Source organism: Myotis myotis, unplaced genomic scaffold (assembly GCF_014108235.1).
Source record: "Myotis myotis isolate mMyoMyo1 unplaced genomic scaffold, mMyoMyo1.p scaffold_m19_p_11, whole genome shotgun sequence".
Lineage (NCBI taxonomy): Eukaryota > Metazoa > Chordata > Mammalia > Chiroptera > Vespertilionidae > Myotis > Myotis myotis.
Genome location: NW_023416315.1, coordinates 16,773,547 through 16,794,145, shown reverse-complemented (window position 1 = coordinate 16,794,145; position 20,599 = coordinate 16,773,547). Strand labels below are relative to the sequence as shown.

The window sequence follows — 20,599 nt, the reverse complement described above, 5'->3', positions numbered from 1 at the left end:
TACAAATTGGAGTACATTAGGAGATGAAATTCAAGATTTTGAATTGCTTTGTCACAGTAAATCATTGAACACATTTCACGTTTTTAGATATCCTAAAAATAAAATGTGGCAATACTGAAAAAGGATTGCAATAAGAAAATCATGTTTCAAAATTGCAAAAAAAATTATGAGAAAATAATTTTGATTTTTTTAAAATTCTTTCTGATTCTAGTCTAATATTTTTCTTTTCCTTTGTAAACTCTAGTCTTTCATTGCTGCAATGCTAAAATCTCTCCCTGACTGCACAATTACAACATGCTAATTTCACCTGCCCTGGGGATATGGCCTAATTTATATTCCCTTTTTATGACCTATCTTCTTTAGGTCAGCACAGGTTGACACATTTTAAAGCACTCATACTAAAAACTTTTAGATTTTTTTTGGTCATTTATTTATTTTTGCTTTCTATTTGTCTTAGAGGAGATGGAAGAATTTAAATTATTTTTAGTTTTGTTGTCTTTTACATTTCCTTCTGCTTTTCTTTCAATTCTTTTAATCTCTCTTCTTTTCTTTTGTTTTATCAATTACACAGATCACAGTAGAAACTATTAAAAATGCCTGGGCAATAATGCTCATTATTTCTGAATGTAGCTCTTATTCAATATGATTTCTGGATTTGGCTTTACTGGCTAAAATGTATATCTTGATGAAAACTGTAATTCTTGTTAAGGTCTCAATTCAAATTTCATATGTAATACTCTTTGTAATACTTCAAGAAATAAAAATTATTTAAAAAATTAAAAAAATAAAATAAACTGAGGGGCTGTGAGTTTTGTCACTGACTCCCCTCCCCAGTTTGCATAGCTGATGAAAAAAGGGAAGGTCTTGCAGCCTTAGCTGGCACTGGGAATCAACGCCTTCTTGTTAGATCTTTTCATTATAAATGCAGTTGACAGAGGTGTCTATTATAAGCTATTTGTTATACAATCCTTATAAATAGCTCTCATCATGTAAAAGACAAGTCTAAATTTGTTTGGAAATAGCTTCTGAAGACAACCTGCTGTGGCTTCCTCAGTGCCAGGCTGGAATGCAGTGGAGGAGTCAGACCCTTGGAGCAAGTTTAGCCAGTCTCCTTCCCATCAGCCTGATGTGGTGTGCATCACATGCAACTTCAGTGATGTCCACTGTTAAGTGGAAACATGGCTCATGGGCAACCATATACAACTCGGCAATACTCAGCCATTCTCTCTATCCTAAGTTAAATATTGTTTTGATTTATTTGGGGGATGTCTTGCTTAGCCATGTTGGTTCATTGTCTCATTTCTGTTTCTCCTGACTCTGATTTGACTTGCAATCCAATGGAAGACGGTCTCAAAACTGAAACATGCAATTGCTTATTCTCTCTAGAGACGGGCCTGTATAAGAAAGATAGAAAGCTTAGGACTCTCCAAGGCTGCAGGTCCCCTATTTCTATTGAAATGCAAGTTCAAAAATACATTTCAAAGTCAAATATAAATGGTGTTTGGATTATCCACCCCTTTGGATTATACACACCACTGCTCCCATTACTGCAGGTAATTAAGAGCTTTCTGATATTAAAAAGTATTCCCTTACATGCTGACCCTCTCTTCTATCAAACTTTCCCAAGAACTTTAATAAGGAAATCAGACTGATTATAATTCCACCTCCTTTCTCTACTCAGTCTCTGGAGGAGATATTCAAAAGCAGTAACATCCTGCAAAGCACTTAGGAAGCGGGGAAGAAGAGAAGCTGGGGACCTGGGTAATGAAGACTCCGTATCAGTCCTTGATTGTGAAAGTTTTCAACTGAACATTTCCACAGGCCATTTCAGAAAATATGGCCTTAGAAGAAAAAATGAACAAAAGGGAAATAATCTGGTAATACATAGACATGACAAAATTATAAGGCAGAAATAAGTTATAAAGATAATACAAGCCACCCATTCTACTCCAGCCCTCACTCTTTATAAACTAAGACGTCATCAAACACCCTCCCTAGTAATAACAACCCTTTCTCTCTATGTGACCTCTATTTCTAATACTGCTGTCATTTGCACACTTCTGTAACTATCAGTTAGTCTCTGACACCTCTTGCTGTCTAAAACCAAGTAGGGGCTCACTCTGATTACCCTCAGCACTAGCACAGTCCTGGCACACAATAGAACATGAATGCTTCCTGGTTTTGAGTCTAATTTAATTGCATGCATATCCTTCAATGAAATGAAAGTTCAACATATATATTTTCTGTGAACTTAATACCACTAAATGTGATCATGATCTTGGCCCTTTATATACTGCAAAGTTTTACACTTATTTGATATTATTAGCAAAACACATTAGATCACGTAGAAAGAACTTATACAAATTTAGCTGGAATTCCAATTCCTGAATTTATTATATCCTCAGAGCTTACCTGTGAAACATTTATTGATTTAGTTTTAAAGCTTTGGTGTAACTACTTTCTAGATGATAGTTTTGATTTAGTTGCCAGGCTTAGACCCAGATTCCTTTGGTAATAGTCATCAACTTTGTGTAGCATGGATGAGACTCTTTGAAATTACAGGTACAGAAGTTTTTCTCTGAAATTTTTCTCTCTCTTGACTTTCAAGAGCAGCAAATGTTTTTGAGTCAAGTGGCAATATTTCAGCAATTATTTTGACAATATTTATAATGTATGAGTAGTTCTCTCTACTGAGTAAACTTTATTCTGGCTCCCAACTCCCATCATCCTTTGTTCACTATGGTTTATCAATATGATGTTGTAGCCCCTCTTGCAATGCTCCCTTGAGGAGTTTAGTTGGCATTAGCTAATCACTAACAGATAAAACTCCAAATTCACCAAGAGCTTAAATTTGCTTCCTCCTTGTTACATCATAGCTCATGTCTCTAAAAATGGATCAAGAGTCTTTGATGTGGGTAATATACCTTGATTTTGTATTCAATACTTACCTCCCCTCTCCAAATACAGGGTCCTATGCACAGCTTTTACTAGGACTTGGAAATTCCCAGGGTACTCCCACTCAAAGAGAATTATGCAGGGCAGGAATAAGATTTTAATTAGCCAGAATCCTGATTTTGACGGCTGTCTAGCTATGTGAATTTGGGCTACTTACTGACATCTCTGAGTTTCAGGTTCCACTTTTATAAAAATTTGTGTGATCTTATCTCCTGTGAAGATTAAATAATATGTACTTAGTGTGTAATAATATGTGCTGATTGGCAGAAATAACCATTCTATTAGCAATGGTAATTTAGCATAAGGCCACTCTCATGAAAGACCCCCTTCCCTCTTTAGGGCTAAATTCACTCTCCTGGACATGTTAATGACTTAGAAAGTCCTGTCTTGGTGCTTGAAGACTCCTTGGTTTGTGACCCAAGAAAGAGTCATGTAAATACTGTGTTCATCTGGCTGGATATAGAATTGACCTAAGAGAAACTTGTGGTGCAGGGTCAACACTGGGAAGTGTGAGTGAGCAGGGTGTTTGTCTGTAGTCCAAACTAAGATACTAAGACTGGGGGCAAAAAGTCAACACCAAAAGATCACATGTAAACATCAGAAGGCAAGCACAGAAGATACCAGGACATATATAACTGAAAACAGCATCTAAAGACGAGGAATCAGGAAATAGCTAGGGTATAAACATATACAAATTCTACCGGATAACCCTCTTTTTCCAGGCCTTTTTTTTTTTTTTTTTTTTTTTTGCCTAGCTGGAACATTTATTGGCATTAAACACAAAACCCTTCTCTCCCCCACCACCAAGTCCCAGGCCCTTGAAGTAGGGTCCCTCTGCCTGGTTTCTGAAACAGGATCGCAGGCCTTGGCAGCCTGAGTTGCCCCCAGGGCTGTGAGCTGCTGAATCTTCTGGCTCATCATCTCCATGACAGCCTGTTTCATGACATGCTTCTTTTGAAGGGCTGGCTGGATTTTCTCCATTTGCTTGGTGAGAAAGTCTATTTTCCTCTTGAAGAAGTCCTTGGCATCCTCAGCTGTCTTCTCTACATAGTAGCCAGTTCCCACATCGATGAGTACGTGTTCTACATCATGTAGTTTCCCAGGGACATACATAGAACTCGTCAGTGGGACAAGTAATTCTTTCCCCTCATTGCTCTTGTTCAGCACGTTCGGACAGTCCTTGGCTTCCATGTACTCGGTCTGCACTACCTTGAGCTGGGCAATGGACGTGGACAAGAACTCCACTTCCTGGTCCAGCTGGTTCTTGAGCATTTCCAGCTGCGGGAGATTCAGCTCGGTGATGTTCACCGACTGCGCCATGTTGGGAAGCTCCAGGCCTATTTTTAACTCAGCACCTGAGAACATACAATTCATTGAGGACTGGAATACTAAATGTAACTTGTACTGTGTGTTGTAGCTTGTTTGGTGTCAAAATAGTTGAAAAATAAATGTGAACAGAAGTGATAGCCATGGGCATGGGGAAAGTATGAGGGACGCTCTAATGGGGAAACTACTGATGCAGGCTCAGAGACGTGGGAGAAGACATGCTATGAAAGAAGACATTTCATGTTAGTGTTTGAAGGGCATGTAGGAGCTTAGAAAACAGGGAGATAAATGGCATTCTAGCACAGACATGATACCTTTCAGAGGCACAAAGAAATTCATCCACTAAGCTAAATGGCAAGAAATGCATCTACCTGAGGCATGGTTGTGTCCGTGTCCGTGTCCGTGTGTGTCCGTGTGTGTGTGTGTGTGTGTGTGTCCGTGTGTGTGTGTGTGTGTGTGTGTGTATGTTGCAGGTGAGGGAAAAGGAGGCTTGGAGTATTGTGGGGAGAAATGCGGCTGCACTGACAAGCAGAGTCCATCTCATCAAAGGCTTTGTATGTTATGGTTAAGATGTGAGATTTTAGTCTGAAAACAATAAGGAACTTTTGAGAGGTATTAAGCAGGGTAGCATCATGATGAAGATCTACCTCCTGGCAGTATGGAGAGTGAATTGAATGAAAGAGGCTTAATAGTATTTTGCAAAAGTACAAGTAAGATGTGATGAGGACTGAACTGGTGCACAGACAGCAGGGATAGAGAGCAGGAGACAGGTGACAGATATATTTATAATCGGAAAAAGTTTGACCCAGTAACTTCATGAAAGTAGAGCATGGAACCAAAAAAAAAGAAAAAAATGCATTATAAAGCACCCCACAAGCGTGAATATTAGAAGAGAGTCAAAGCGTATGCACATGCTGTGGAGACATCTACATCTGGGTTTTTACCCTGGCTCTGGTAATTACTATTTATGAGACCTAGGGTTTACTCATTCATAAAATGAAGTTAATAATACATATCTTAAATGGCTGATGTGAAGGTAAGCTAACATATATAAATACTCTTCTCCGCCTAGCAGGCACTCAATAAGCAGAGGCTATTGCTAGTATTATTAAAATGCACTGAAAATACAGAGGGCTCAGATTCAGAGACACTTCATGAGATTTCTTTTTCTAAACATATTCTCCAGTTATGTCCCAAGGAGGTTTTGTGCCATCTAGTACAAAATTAATGTGTAAAACGCTTAAAATGCTTGACCTACAATAAGCACTATCTACTCATTAACTTAAATAACAAACTAAATAAATATCAAGTCATTTATGGTGTATTGCCAATTACTCTGTCATGTTGAGAAGTCAGAAAAAGCTCTGAATCTTCTCGAAAGATATTGGCTCCAAAATTAGAGAGAATTTCATTGGCAACCTAAACTATTGAAAAGTTGGCTTATCATGGAATAAACTGTGAAGTGGAGGTGGACTGTAAGATTTCTTTTTATTGAGTGCTTTCTGTCTGAGTTTTAGAAATGGTTTGCAGTTTGTTCAAAGAAAGCCATGGGTGTGAACAAAATTTTAGTTCATAGCAGCTATTTTCCCTCTTAAAATGCCTTTAACTTGATCTTCAAAAAAAAAAAAAAAAAAAGCAAAACAAGCCCTAGCTGGTTTGGTTCAGTGGATAGAGCGTCGGCCTGCAGACTGAAGGGTCCTGGGTTCAATTCAGCTCAGGGGCACGTACCAGGGTTGGGAGCTAGATCCCCAGTAGGGGGTGTGCAGGAAGCAGCCGATCAATGATTCTCTCTCATCATTGATGTTTCTCTCTCTCTCTGAAGTCAATAAAAATATATTATTAAAAAAAAGCAAAATAAAACTGACTCCCATACTATTACCTTCGCCAAGCTGTCTGCTATCACCCACATTTGCCTCTTATATTGATCTCTTATTTCCTGAGTGTATGATTGACTGATATTGTTGCCTAATTGTTCTGTGCTCTCTAATCTTTGCCTTCCCAAGTTAATATAAATTCTTTAAGGGTAAGAATTACATAGTATAGATATGAATATATTTTTGCAAAATAAAGGTAGACAATTTTAATGTCTTTAAATTTTTATTGAGGTATAATTGACATATAGCATTATATTAATTTCAGGTGTACAACATAATGATGTGATATTTGTATATATTGCAAAATATTGTTGCACTAAGTCTAGTTGACATCGGTTACCATACAGTTACAAAAAATTTTTTTTCTTATTGTTAGTACTTTTAAGATATACTCTCTTAGCAATTTTTAAATATTCAATACAGTATATTAACTGTAGTCACCATGCTGTATATGACATCCCTTGACCTTCTCTTTTATAACTGGAAATTTCCAGCTTTTGACCACCTTCACCTATTTTTGCTCTCCTTAACCCCTCCCACCTCTGAAAACCACCAATCTGTTATCTATATCTATTAGCTTGTTGGGTTTTTTGTTCCACATATAAGGGAGCTCATACAGTATTTTGTCTTTCTGTCTGACTTATTTCAATTAGCATAATGCCCCAAGGTCTATTTAAATGACTTGAAATTACTGGGTTTACAGCTTAAACTAGAAACTTTAAATCCATTCCTTAACATCACATAATGACTTGATGGTAAATTTCAAGTAGAACTCAGCCATCTGGGCTTGTTGCCCATTTGAGAAATTACTGGACATTACCTGCTAGGTTTGGCAGTATCTACCAAAGAGAACAGAAGTAAGAGACTTTCACTTATTAAAAACCAGAAGCAAATTATTTAAGGCATTACTCTAAGCATTTACTTGAGAAAATTGGGTTTTCAGGCACTTTCCACTGCCTGGACACGTTTAGATAAAGAAGGTGAATTCAATCAGCTTTGTTTTCATATGGGAAAAAAATTACCTTGCTTCAGTTTTCTCCCTTGTTCTCCCAGAAAATGTTGGCTCACATCTCCAGCCGTTAGTCACCCCAAACACCAGGTTTACAAACAATATGAGAATCAATTTATTCACAGACCATTGTAGAGAAGCTCATCGTCATCCTTTGAAAAGTCCTTACAAATGACTCATGAGAAGAAAACTAGTGGTTGTCTGACTTTAGCTTTAGCCGTGTGCTGGAAGCTGTAGTGCACTGGGAAACCAGTGTTTTGATCCCTTCAAGAAAGAAAAGAAAGCTCCAATTTGCAGTGTTTTCAATTCCTGTAGTGTAAATATGCCCTCTATGTCTGATTTCAAGCCATCACTAGGTATAATATCCAGTGTAAAATTCCTGAATATTTAACAATTGAGTCAGAAGTCAATTCAAACCTGCTTTAGCTTGCTCCTGGACTTTTAATACTGGGCAAGTTTGAAAAGTTTTCTGGGGCCTTTAGCAAAAACCAGGGGTCAGTATTTTATTCTTCCCTCTATCCTTTACTCTGTGTTAGGTTACATTAAATAACCCTGCCTCAAAAAGAAAAATTACTTTGAACATATGGAAAGTAAAACACCTGTTTTCATTGTGTACAGCTCTCATCACTGGTCTCATCAGATCTTTGTTAATTTAGCTATCGTCATCTCCTAACTGAGATAATATTTACATTGTTTTCATCTTTGTAACCCAATGCCTGGCATGTGTATGATGTCAAAAATATTAATTACTCAAACATCTCATGTTCCAGAATTTTCACTGATGTATCTCCCAGGACAAGAGAAACAAAGGAAAAAAAATAAATGGGACTACATCAAACAAAAAAGCTTCTGCACAGCAAAAGAAACCAGCATGAAAATGAAAAAGGAACTCAATGTATGGGAGAACATATTTGCTAATGATACATCTGAGAAGGGGTTAATTTCCAAAATATATAAAGAACTAATACAATTCAAAAAAGAAAACAAACAATTCAATTTAAAAATGGGCAAAGAACCCGAATAGACACCTGTCCAAAGAGGACATACAGATGGCCAATAGACAAAAGTTCAACATTATTAATCATTAGAGAGATGCAAATTAAAACTACAATGAGGTAGCACCTCATCCCTGCAAGATTGGATACCGTCAGTAAATCAACAAACAACAAGTGCTACACTGCTGGTGGGAATGCAGACTGGTGCAGCCACTACAGAGAACAGTATGGAGTTTCCTCAAAAAATTAAAAATGGAACTGCTGTTTGACCCAGCGATCCCACTTCTAGGAATACTTCTTAAGAATCCTAAAACATCAATCATAAATAATATATGCACCCCTATGTTCATAGCAGCATTATTTACAGTAGCTAAGATCTGGAAACAGCCCAAGTGTCCGTAAGGATAGGAGTGGGTAAAAAAGCTGTGGTACCTTTGTACCATGGAGTACTCTGCAGATCACTTGGAATGACCTCTTACCTTTGAGACAGCCATTCCCAGAAAGACAAGTGTCACATGATCTCACTTATTTGTGGAATCTAATGAAAAAAATAAACTGACCAACAAAACAGGTCCAGAGGCATGGAACAGACTGACAGATCTCAGAAGAGAGTGGGCTATGGGTGATGGCTAGAGATTAACCAAAGAATTTATATGCATATATGCATAGCCCATGAAGGCCTGGGGTATGGTAGGGCTAGGATGGAGGGTGGCAAAGAGGAAAGAATGGGGAACATCTGTAGCACTGTCAACAATTAAAAAAATACATATTAAAACATGTTAATTAAATGAATGGATTATTTTGTGACCCATTTGTCACACTTTTTAAAAAACCTGCATTATGATAATTCTATTAAATAATAAGTTATTATTGAAAATGTGGACAAAGCATTTTAAATTACCTCTTATTAAATGAATCTCATGGTTTCTGATCTTTGAATTTGTGTTCCGAGGTTTCTTAGTGAGATGAATTTGAACAAGTTGCCTAACTGAAAGTCACTTAACCTGATTTCTGGTCTCAGCCCTAGCAATTGGGGTCAGTTTGATCATAATTTTCACGCACTTGATATTTCTAACATTTGCATACACGTGGAATCATAGCACAGTTTCATATATCAGTAAACACCAGTGCTTTACAGTCACGGTTGTATATTAGTCAATAAGATGAGCAACTTAGTACATTTATACGCAATATAATTAATTAATTAGTTGTGCTTCTCTTGTTCTGAGCTGTTCATTGAAGAAAAAGTATACTCATTCGGTGTCAGGAAAACCAGATATTCCATTTTATTTGAGTGAAAGACCAAACAAACTCATGGCAAACAAAATAGGTTTTCAGGCAACAAAACACGAGTTAGAAATGACTCCCAAATGGCATAATACATGCACAGTCTATGCACTTTTTTTTTTTACCATATTCCTCATATTTGAGGTGCTTGGTTTGTACCTAAGAGAAGTGTCCTTTGGAGCACGGCTTCGTGAACAACCCACTGTTGCATCTAGAACAGTCATATCATCTTCACAGTCAGAGTTAATTCAGATGAAAAGCTGCGTCTGTACTCATTCAACACAAAATGGTTTAGCCTCTGTAGGTAGCACAGGGGATACCTGAGAGCCTCACACATCCAGTTTCAAAACGTCTGCAGCAAATTGCTCCACTCATTTCCTTCTTTAACCCTCTTTGTGCTACTGTCTGTTTCTACAACCAGAATCAAATTGGAATTGTAATCCAGTCAGGCGTTGATGTACTAAAGAGCAAAATATTTTGTCATAGTGTTTTCTTATGGATGAGTTTAAGAAATAGAAGCATTTGCAAGAATAAAATGAACAGTAGGAATATTTATTGAAAGGTCCTATTTTCCTAAGCAGTGACTGAGGGTTTTCTATGGCTGTGCGATATTTTAACACTTTATTTTCTGTACTGACTTATATGATATCCCTTTCTTCTGGCTTTCTCCCTACCTTTTGGCTGTGCCAAAAATATTTCTGTTTTCTCAGCCTTTTTTCCTTATCCTTTCTTAGTTTACCTTTCAAATTCTGAAGTTTTCAGACTATGATCTTAACACATTATTTGTCAAGATTTTTCTATAAATCTTTCCTGGGTGATTCCTTTAGCCCCAGAATTCTAGCAGTCACTTACAAACTGGGGACTCCAAATCTGTCTCCTGCTCAGACTTATTTATCCAATTTCATGGTAGGAATTCACACCTGGTTGTTCACAGGCAGAAAATAGTTTTTTATAACCCATTCTGTCATCTAAGAAATCATCCTGGAATTCATAATCAGTACTTCTTTCCCACCTCCAAATCTGATCACCTAATATCAAGAGCATGAGCAAGTACAATCCTGTATCTTGTCTGGAAAGAATAGAGAATTGTGTTTTTATGAACAGCCTCAATGATCATAGCAGATAACAATATTTTTATTGTTTTTATTTACCAAGCAGTTAATATATCCAGGATGGTTCTAATTATTTGACATGTATGAAATCACTTAATTTTCATATTATTCATCGGATTTCATAGTTAAGTATCTGAGATGTTACTCAATTGAGTGTTAATAACTAAGAGAAGAATAACTTTTAACTAAATAAACTGTGAACTATTAGGAATCCTTAATCTTGCCATAAACTTTTACTAGTATGTTAATAAATTATCGCTCTTGAGAAGTATTATTCAAATCATAAGAAACAGCATAAATTATTTTTAAAGAAAAATTAATCTTGCATTTTTACCTTGTTCTCTTGCTTGCTTTTATTTTTTTCAATGCACACAGGAGATTTTTAGAATATCATTTCAAGTGGAAATCAAACTTTGGCAAATGAATAATTTATTTCCCCTCAGAACAACCACGGAGACTGTCCGTGGCTGTGGAATACCAAATGGCAGATGTGGTTCAGCCATCCAGCAGAGCCCTCCAGCCAGAGCTGCACTGGGGCGCCATGCCTTTTGTGCTCAGTTGGCTCCCCAACATGTATTCTCTTCTCAAGGGGAATTCCCTCCTTCCATTAACTTTGATGCATGTCTTATAAACATTCGTCAGCAGGAGAGTCCTGGGAAGTTAAAAGTAGATATTATACATCATGTTCTCTGGATGGCATTTATTGCTCATGAAAACTTCAGGGAAATTCCACAAGAGCTAGCACCTTATTGGGTATAAGCAATAACATTTAGTATGTTTTAAGGAAAAGCTAATCCATGATTGTGAGAAAGCCTTTCAATTGGAGATGTTTGGAGCAATAAAGAAAGCATATCTATTTTATTTATTTACTTATTTATTCATTTGAATCCTCACCCCGAGGATATGCTTTTATTTATTTTAGAGAAAACAGAAGGGAGATATATATATAGAGAGAGAAGCATCAATGGAAGAGAAACATCAATTGATTGCCTTCTGTATGCGCCCCAACTGGGGATTGAATTTGCAACTTAGTGTGTGCCCTGACTAGGAATTGAACTCGAAACCTTTCGGTGTATGAAACAATACTCTAACCAATCGAACCACCTGGCCAGGGCAAAGTATAGCCATTTCTAAATTGACATTTTATTAATCTATATGAGGCCCAGGCCAATTCAGAAAAGGTAATAAGGTTTATGAAGGAAGGAAGAAAGGAAGGAAAGGAGGGAGGGAGGAGGGAGGGAGGAAGGAAAGAAACCTCCCCCCTCCCCCATTTTTTTAAAACACTACTGTCCTTTTATTATTTGGAGAATCCTAATTCAGACTTCTACCCAAAGTAATATGTATTTTTGGTTCCCATTAACTGACCTTGGTCAAAGAAACTTTAAGCACTTTATCTCTGACCTCAGACAATGTGTCCACACCCTACTTAAGATTACAAACATGAATTAAACATCCTTTAGCTTCCAAAGAGCAAAGGAAAGAGAATCATCACCAAAATACATGAAGACCTGTGGTCCTATAGGCACTCCAGCTTATCTTATTACAAATATGAACCACATATTCTTTCCATATTTTTTAAAAACAGTATTATTTTAAAAATTTATCTGATTTTTCTCTAAAAGGAAAACCCATACCAAATATACCCAGTACAATAATTCACCTCCTGAAGTCTTATTTTCAATCAAAATGGCAGAATGCTTATTAAACCAACCAGATGTAATGCAATGGACATACATACATACATACCAATTAAGACCCCAGAAATAGATGTCATCAAGTGAAAATAGAGTCAGCCTCTACTTCTAAATGCTAATTTATAATTAGTGTTCAGTTTTTCTCACCATAAACTCTTTATAATGGAAAAATTGATTAAATGAACACATTTGTATTTTTTACCAGTTTATGTTTCAGTGTTATATAAATTAAATATATACTTCATGGAGGATTATTTGTGAAGCTTTAATTTTTTCCCCATTTCTTTAATCAAAATCATATCCATTTGACAAAGTGGATCTGAGAGAAAATGAAGTCTAGGCAAAGATATTGTAGGAATATACAGAAAAGAGCCAGAGAAAGAGACGCAAACTTCAAATTAGTGATATGACTTTAGGGCGACTGCAACTTCTTTCATAACTATTTTATATTTTTAGCTTGTTTCATAATTACACACATATATCCTGATGATTAGATATCTTCAATTGCTTGATCAAACAGGACATGGCCAACATATATTATTAGTAGATGCACTGATTTTTTCCTATTAGTAGAGCAGAACTGACTGGAAGAAACAATGTTTTGAATCCTATTTTAGGTTAAGATGCTGTCACATAGATGGGCTTTTACTAAAACTTTAATGAAAGAGAGTTAGCAGATTGACCCTCTCTCTTCAAACACCAGTGACTTTCCTGAGATTTTCATGCACTTGGAAAATAAAGAGCTCAGTTCTAGGCAGGAAGGAAATAAACAAGAAGTGTCTAAATTCATTGTATTTGATTCATATCTGAAATGATTAATAATAAGTGTAATTTGTGAACTATCTCCTCCACTTGACCACGTTTTATGACTTTCCACAAATGTTGGAGTTATGCTTCACAACAATTCAGCTGGGCAAAAACAGACTCACGAGTGAAACAATTTATCAGCAAGAGAATCTTTATCTCTTCACATTAAGAGGCAAATGTGATAGAAATGTAATAAAAACAGAGCACAGTCAAACGTAATTTGACTTGAAACCGTTCTGTCACCTGCATTAGATGGCAAAACAAATAGGTTCTTTGCTTAGCTCACTGAGTCATAAATATTTTTTATTGCCTGGCTTTTATTCGCAGCAAGAGCAGACGATTTATTGCACAGTCTATAAATGAAATAATTTTATGTCCAAGTGATTTGCTTCATAATCTTTTTCATGGTACAGTACATGATAACTTTAAAATCATGTAGTCCTTTTTTTGTTTTAATTTTTCTATCCCCCACAACCCTACACTTTGACAACCATCAGCTTTTTCTCTATATCTATGGGTCTGTTTCTGTTTTGTTTTCTTATTCTTTTGTTTTACCAGATTCCAAATGGACACTACTTGTCAATTCCTGTCTGACTTATTTCACTTAGCATAATACTCCTTCCATTCATGTCGCAAATGGCAAGATATTATCCTTTTTTAAAATAACTGAGTAATATTCCAGTGTGTGTGTGTGTGTGTGTGTGTGTGTGTGTGTGTGTGTATCTCACATCTTGATCCATTCATTATCAATGAGCACCTAGGTTGCTTCCATATCTTGGCTATTTATTGTAAATAATGCTACAATGAACATAAGAATGCATATATCTTTTCAAATTAGGGTTCTTGTTTTCTTCAAATACATACCCAGAAGTGGAATTGCTGGATCATATGGCAGCTCTCTCTTTAATTTTTGAGGAACCCCCATACTGCTTTCAATAGTGGCAGCACCAATCTGCATTCCCACCAACAGGGCACAAGGATTCCCCTTTCTCCACATCCTGGCCAACACTTATTTGTTGATATTTTAATGATAGCTATTCTGACAGGTGTGAGATAATATCTCATATAATTTACATTTAACTAAAATCAATTTCTTGTTTACAGAGAAATTAATAATTTTTCTTTTATAATTTCTCTCCCCAAATAGGAGCCTTATGTTCATTTCCATGTGGCCTAATTTCTCAGCTTTAACTATATTAATATAACAATTATGTTATTTTTAATAATTTTAATTAATCTCCTGGGACTATAGCAGGGGTGGGCAAACTTTTTGACTCGAGGGCCACAATGGGTTCTTAAACTGGACCGGAGGGCCGGAACAAAAGCATGGATGGAGTGTTTGTGTGAACTAATATAAATTCAAAGTAAACATCATTACATAAAAGGGTATGGTCTTTTTTTTTTTTTTTTAGTTTTATTCATTTCAAACAGGCCGGATCCGGCCCGCGGGCCGTAGTTTGCCCACTGCTGGACTATAGTCTTTAATGGCCTCATTATTGAGGACTTTTTTTACATTCAGACAAAGGATAAGAAATTTAATAGGCACCCAAGTGTTATGTGTTAGAAATAATATATGGTTCTGACTTCCTGTTCTATGAGAAACCCTAGTATGTATTGGCTGAATGAAGTAATGAAATGCAAAGGAAGACTCCAAAAACAAGAATGAACCCAATATACAAATATCAAAGGAAGATTTTTATTATGTTATCCCATTTCTGATAAACTTATCTGGTATCACTGATGAAGTTTATTAGAAACATGAAAGTAATTTCCTATGACTTAACTGTAATGGAAATTATTCCTAATGTGTATATAAGTGCTAAGATTTTCTGAAGATAAAGTTAAAGGCACTTGATCATCATGGAAAGCATGTCTGGGTTAAGATAATAGTGAATCTTACTAGTTCCTCTCCTAACTTCCTAAAGAAATGAATTTACACCCATAAGCAAGATGAAATCCTTGACCAGTCCTATCAGAAAGGATGGAGAGGTATAGATTTTTTTACAGTTGCAGAAAAATAACTATCTCCCAGTTCAAAAAATTCATTCATCATTTAAGGATAGGAGGACAGGAGAAGGGCAATGCAGACATAGTAAAAAGGAGAGAAGTAGTACCTTAAAAACATTTAAAAAAATGCAAGGCTCACAAAATTGTTAAAGGAAGTGGCAGATCATTTTAGAAAATTTTCATGTTATTTTTACAGTGAAGTTTAAAAAGACATTTTCACTATGAGATGAGGATGGGGATTTCTTTATATTCATGGCAGTCTTTTTTTGGTATTATGTTTTAGGCATCTAAGTATAATAGATGCACAATGTCATTTAATTTTTATAATAGCCCTTAGATAAATATTAGTGGTATCCCCATTTTACAGATGATAACACTGAGGCTTTCAGAAATTTAATAACTTGGCCAAGAGAAAGAAATTGTAAGTAGCATAGTTAGTGTCAAAATTCTGGCACTCAAAAGTCTCAAAAGTCTAAAACACTTAAAATCTGTTTTATACAGCTTCCTATTGGAATGAGAAAGCAGACTGAGGGGCAGGATGAAGTAAAAACGGACCAAACTGCAATAAGCATAGACAATAAAAAAATAGGCTTACATTTCCACAGATCTAATCAGGGGCAGACGTACCAGCTCAGCAGTGTAGAGGAGAAACACCCAAAGCTCTCCTTGAATGAGACGGGGGGATAATGTTAAAAAGAGATAAACGTTAAATGTAAAAAAATGTTAAAGAGTTTAAAATGTCCAGGGAGAACGTAGACATGAAAGAAAGAAAGTAGAGATCCTGTTGACAAGGAAAGGTTTAATTTTGGGACATGGTATTAAAAATACATGTTCCACATGGTACACATTATAGTTGTGCAAACTGTTTGAAAAGCATTGACTGGTGAATGCGGAATAGGACGAGGCTGAGAGCAGTGCTGTCGCTAATGACCAGTTGTGCATGGTGTCTCTAGAGCTGCATTTTTCTCCCATGCATACCGTCTAACACTGATCTTCTTGGTTCGATCACTACCTAAACTAGATGAAAACAAATCTAAAAAAAGAATAAAATCGTGGGAATATCAAATCATTAACACATCATGAATGGAAGGTTATTTGGCTTTTGGCTTTTAAAGTGGATATGAAAAGTATTAACTCATAAAAAATTATATTGATCAATTTAACTATTGAAAATCTGAAATATTTTTCTTTGTTTCACCAATGTGCATGGCAGCAAGCAGTGCTTGTCCTAAGGAACATTTTACTTTTTGCTAAAAGCCTTGATAAAGGCTTGGGAAAAGACATGATCCAAGACCCATGTCATTTAACCTGGCCTAACTAACATAGTTGTCCTTTACTTAAAGAGGAAGAAAAAAAGCAATTATGGCACATACTTGCTGATTAACCCAAATATATAATTCTATCTATATAGAGCAGTAATTTAGGATTAATGTGCTCTTTATTTATTGGTCAGCCAGGATATTAAATTTTGCTACAGTAGGAGAGTTAGACTACATTTAATCATTTCCAAACTATGTAAGATGAGCAACATTAATTCTGTTGAGCTTAAATTTGCTTTTAAGGAGTCATCTTGCTTAGAGAATTAACTTGCAAAAAGTGAGTGATTATGCGGTACCAAACAGAAAAGAAATATTCAGTATACACAGAGAAGACTGAAAAGTATTTTAAAAACTAGGACAGGAGGAGGCTGAAAATCTTGCTCCTGGCAGCATCTTTGGGCAGCAGGAGGGCAGCAGACACAAGCCAACAGGGCTTTAACTGTTCCTACTTCTTAGTTTTAAAAATTGTTTCCACAAATCATCTATATATAAAAGCCCAGTGACCTGAACAGCGGAACGACCAGAATGACCAGTGGCTATGACACACACTGTGGCAGCCAACCAGCCTGATCCCGGCCCCAATAAGAACCCCATCCCTGGCCAGCCCAGCACCAAATCAGCCCCCAACACCTCAACTGGGGGCAGGGCCGGCTGTCCAAATGCCCGCAGCCCCTCACCCCCGCCTGCCAGGGTTCTTGTTCCAGCATCAAGAAGAGTTCAGGAATCTGGAGAAGGTGGTGCGTAGATTAAATAGGAGTCCAGAGACGAAGCATAATTTTGAAAGGCATTTGGGGGTCAGAGGAGCTTAGCTAAAAAGGAAACTAAGATCTAAGTTCTCCTCATCTCAGGACCCCATGCTTTTTATTAACACAACTTGTGCTGAGGGGAAGCAGAGATATACACTTCAAAGGGTCAGGGTTTCGTATACAGAAGCATTGTCATAATGGGGGAAATTAGCCTACGGCTATTCAGGTGTTTGGCCAGTAGGAGGCAATAACATGTAGATTAAGATGCCCTGAGCTGTCTGGCAGCCGAGCAATCAATTTAATGTATCCTATTCAGGTTTGGGGAAATGCCCTCAGCCATTCCCAACAGGTGACTACATGTGTGACTCAACCCTGTTGATTCCCCAGGTTCCATCAACCTTTCAGTGAAACTCTTGCAATTATGACAAGTTAGAATTGGCTTCTGGCACCTGCCGGCCCAGCCCGATGGGCCCCCATTAGGGCAGGCCAGCCAGACCCCACCAGTGCATGAATTTGTGCACTGTGCCTCTAGTTCTGTAATAAAAGACTGTATATAATTAGCATGGTGGGGGATATCTTTCCTTCATTAAATTCTCTTCTTCCTATATGGCTCTCCCCTCCCCAGTAGTATTTCACTAACTATTTAGAAATTCCACTCTATCTAGATCCAGTAATTCCTACATAGAAGGATGACCAGTGGTGAAATGTCTAAGAAAGCCTGAAATATGAGTAACATTGAAAGAACTGAGAATATTTAGCCTGGAGAAAAGCCATAGGTGTAGCTGAAGTCTGCTTTTGGGTGTTGAAATGCTTCCCTGTGCTCTGTTGGCCATCAGGCACAGAACAAGGAGGAAGATTTTAGTGTAATACAATTGTGTCTTGGAAGCATGGTTTATGTGAGTGTTTGTGCCTGCTCATCAGTAGAAAAAGGCATCGGGAGGGCAGGCTATATATATTTATGAATAACTTAGGGCATTATTTAAGGGAACTAGGCTTCCTAATGATCATTACTATTTGAGAATAAGAAGACAGGAGAAGGGCAATGCAGACAGTATAAAAGAGAAGTAGTACCTTAAAAACCTTTAAAAAAGATGCACTGAGCACCTACTGTGTTCCAGGCACTGTATTAAATAATTTATAAAGAACCAATTAAATGTAGCAACAGGTAGATATTACCTATTTTTTTACAAATGAAGTGGTTTTGACATTTACTGGCTATATCTCAAAATTTCGCAGTTAGTAGATCATTGGGAATTTAAAAGCAGGTGTAATTGATTAATTTTTTATGTATTATTATGTTGCTTCCATTATTAAGAGAGGAGTTCTTCATTAAAAAGTACACTTAAGAGATGGAACTCTGAAGTAAATTGTGGGCACTCTAGTTAAGCTCAGAGACTGGGAGAACTCAAGTCCTGCATGTGTATGAGTGTGTATCTGTGTACTGCTGACTCACTTTCATTTGAGAAATGTTTTAGAGTGTATTTCTTAATTAGAGGAAAAGAACATCCTTAACTCTAACTCTAGAAGTATTTTAATGAGAAATAGGACTCAAGAGAGCTTTTACTGAAGGTTTTTACCAGGTTTAGCATAAAATTTTAAAACATTAGGATGATTTACCTTTCTACAATTGTGTGTGTGTGTGTGTGTGTGTGTGTGTGTGTGTGTGTGTGTGAGAGAGAGAGAGAGAGAGAGAGAGAGAGAGGGCGGGGCGGGGGGGGGGATTTGACTTAAAGCAGCGGTTCTCAACCTGTGGGTCGCAACCATCGGAAAACACATATAGCATATCAGATATTTACATTACGATTCATAACAGTAGCAAATTTACAGTTATGAAGTAGCAACATGAGGAACTGTATTAAAGGGTCGCAGCATTAGGAAGGTTGAGAACCACATAAATTTGCTAACAAAGACTAAAAATGATTTTTGGGAGAACCTGGGTGTGTAAGAACAGGGAGAAAATGTCTTATGCTAGGTGTTTGGCTTTGTGATTTTAGTTTTTCCTCACGACAATGCTGCAAAATAGTTCTACTAGGCATGGGACGCGAAGGCTCCAGGATTCTGTTGGTGGTCACACAGCCAGTAAGTGGGAGAACAAGAATCTGACCTTCAGTCTGTCTGCATCTACAGCTCTCTCCACTGTGCTCAGTCCTCTCCTTTCCATAAACATTTGTCTTCGGGAATAAGACAGCCTTGGTCGTAGCAGCAGAATCACGGCAGCAGGACATTTTTCTAAGAATATACAAGGTAGAAGAGGGACCAAGCAGCCAAATTTACCACAGAGCCAGCAGGGGGTGGGGCAGATATGTGGTAATGAGTGTAATTAGACCCAGTGTAACTGGAGAAGGGATCACCTCAGGGGTGAGTGAGGTCAGCCCATTTGAGCACTATTAGAGCCTCTAGCCCGCTGGTTATTTGGAGAAGCAACCCAAAGGCAGAAGGAGCAGATCCACCTACCCAAAGGGGAGTCATATTTTGCCACTTTTCCTTTCTAAGCTGCTGCAAGTTTGCATTTGGGGAGGAGCAAGTAGTGGAGAGTTGGAAATAATTCTAGACTAGGAGGAAAACTTCTTTGTGGTTGCCAAAGAGAAAAACAAATGTTCTATCTAGTTCAGCCGTGGGCAAACTACGGCCGGGCCGGATCCGACCCGTTTGAAATGAATAGAACTATTGAAAAAAAAAGACCGTGCCCTTTTATGTAATGATGTTTACTTTGAATTTATATTAGTTCACACAAACACTCCATCCATGCTTTTGTTCCGGCCCTCCGGTCCAGTTTAAGAACCCATTGTGGCCCTCGAGTCAAAAAGTTTGCCCACCCCTGATAGTGGCTTTCCTCCAGCTCTAGAACTTTTTGATTCTGAGCAGCCCATGATGCAGACATGCTGATACCTAGATTGCATGATGTGTCATAGGAATGCTTTATACAGCATAATGCAAAGTTCCAAGGTATATTTATGTTCAAAGGGACTAGTGAAATAATATCCTTAATAATGATCTAAATGCCACTAATATCTAATAGTAAGTGTTAGTTGAGCACTTACTTTGCCCCCAGCACTGTATTATATACTTTACACAGAGCGTTTTGAGATAAGTATTATTCTCCATCCTTTTTAGATGAGAAGACTGAGACTCATAGAAGTTAAAGACCTTGCCCAAATTAGACAACTAGCAAATGGCAAAGATGAGATAAACACCCAGCCCTTTAACTCTCCATGGTGACCACTTCTCTGCCATAGCATGCTGCCTCCCTGGCTTGCTTGGTTTTCTATCCTTTCAAATGTTCACTGTACACCATGCTCACCAGATATTGATCCTTTACAAACATCAGAGTCAGAGGGGATCCAGATGTTTCCAAATGGAGATTGTTCATATAAAAATTGCAAAGATCCTTTTTTAATTAAGCAAAAGAAACTGTTGATAAGGTAGCTTCCAAATTTTAGGTGAAGGCTTCATTAATCTTAGCCGCTC

At 37.3% G+C, this 20,599-nt stretch overlaps 1 protein-coding gene and 1 pseudogene across 1 annotated transcript in view; one reads left to right on the top strand and one right to left on the bottom strand.

Annotated features, from left to right (window-relative positions):
• The window catches only part of MAGI2 (membrane associated guanylate kinase, WW and PDZ domain containing 2), a 1,152,561-nt gene that overhangs the window by 580,845 nt on the left and 551,117 nt on the right, over window positions 1-20,599 (top strand). The gene's annotated exons all lie outside the window — the stretch shown is intronic.
• Window positions 3,702-4,278, bottom strand: LOC118666048 (annotated as a pseudogene).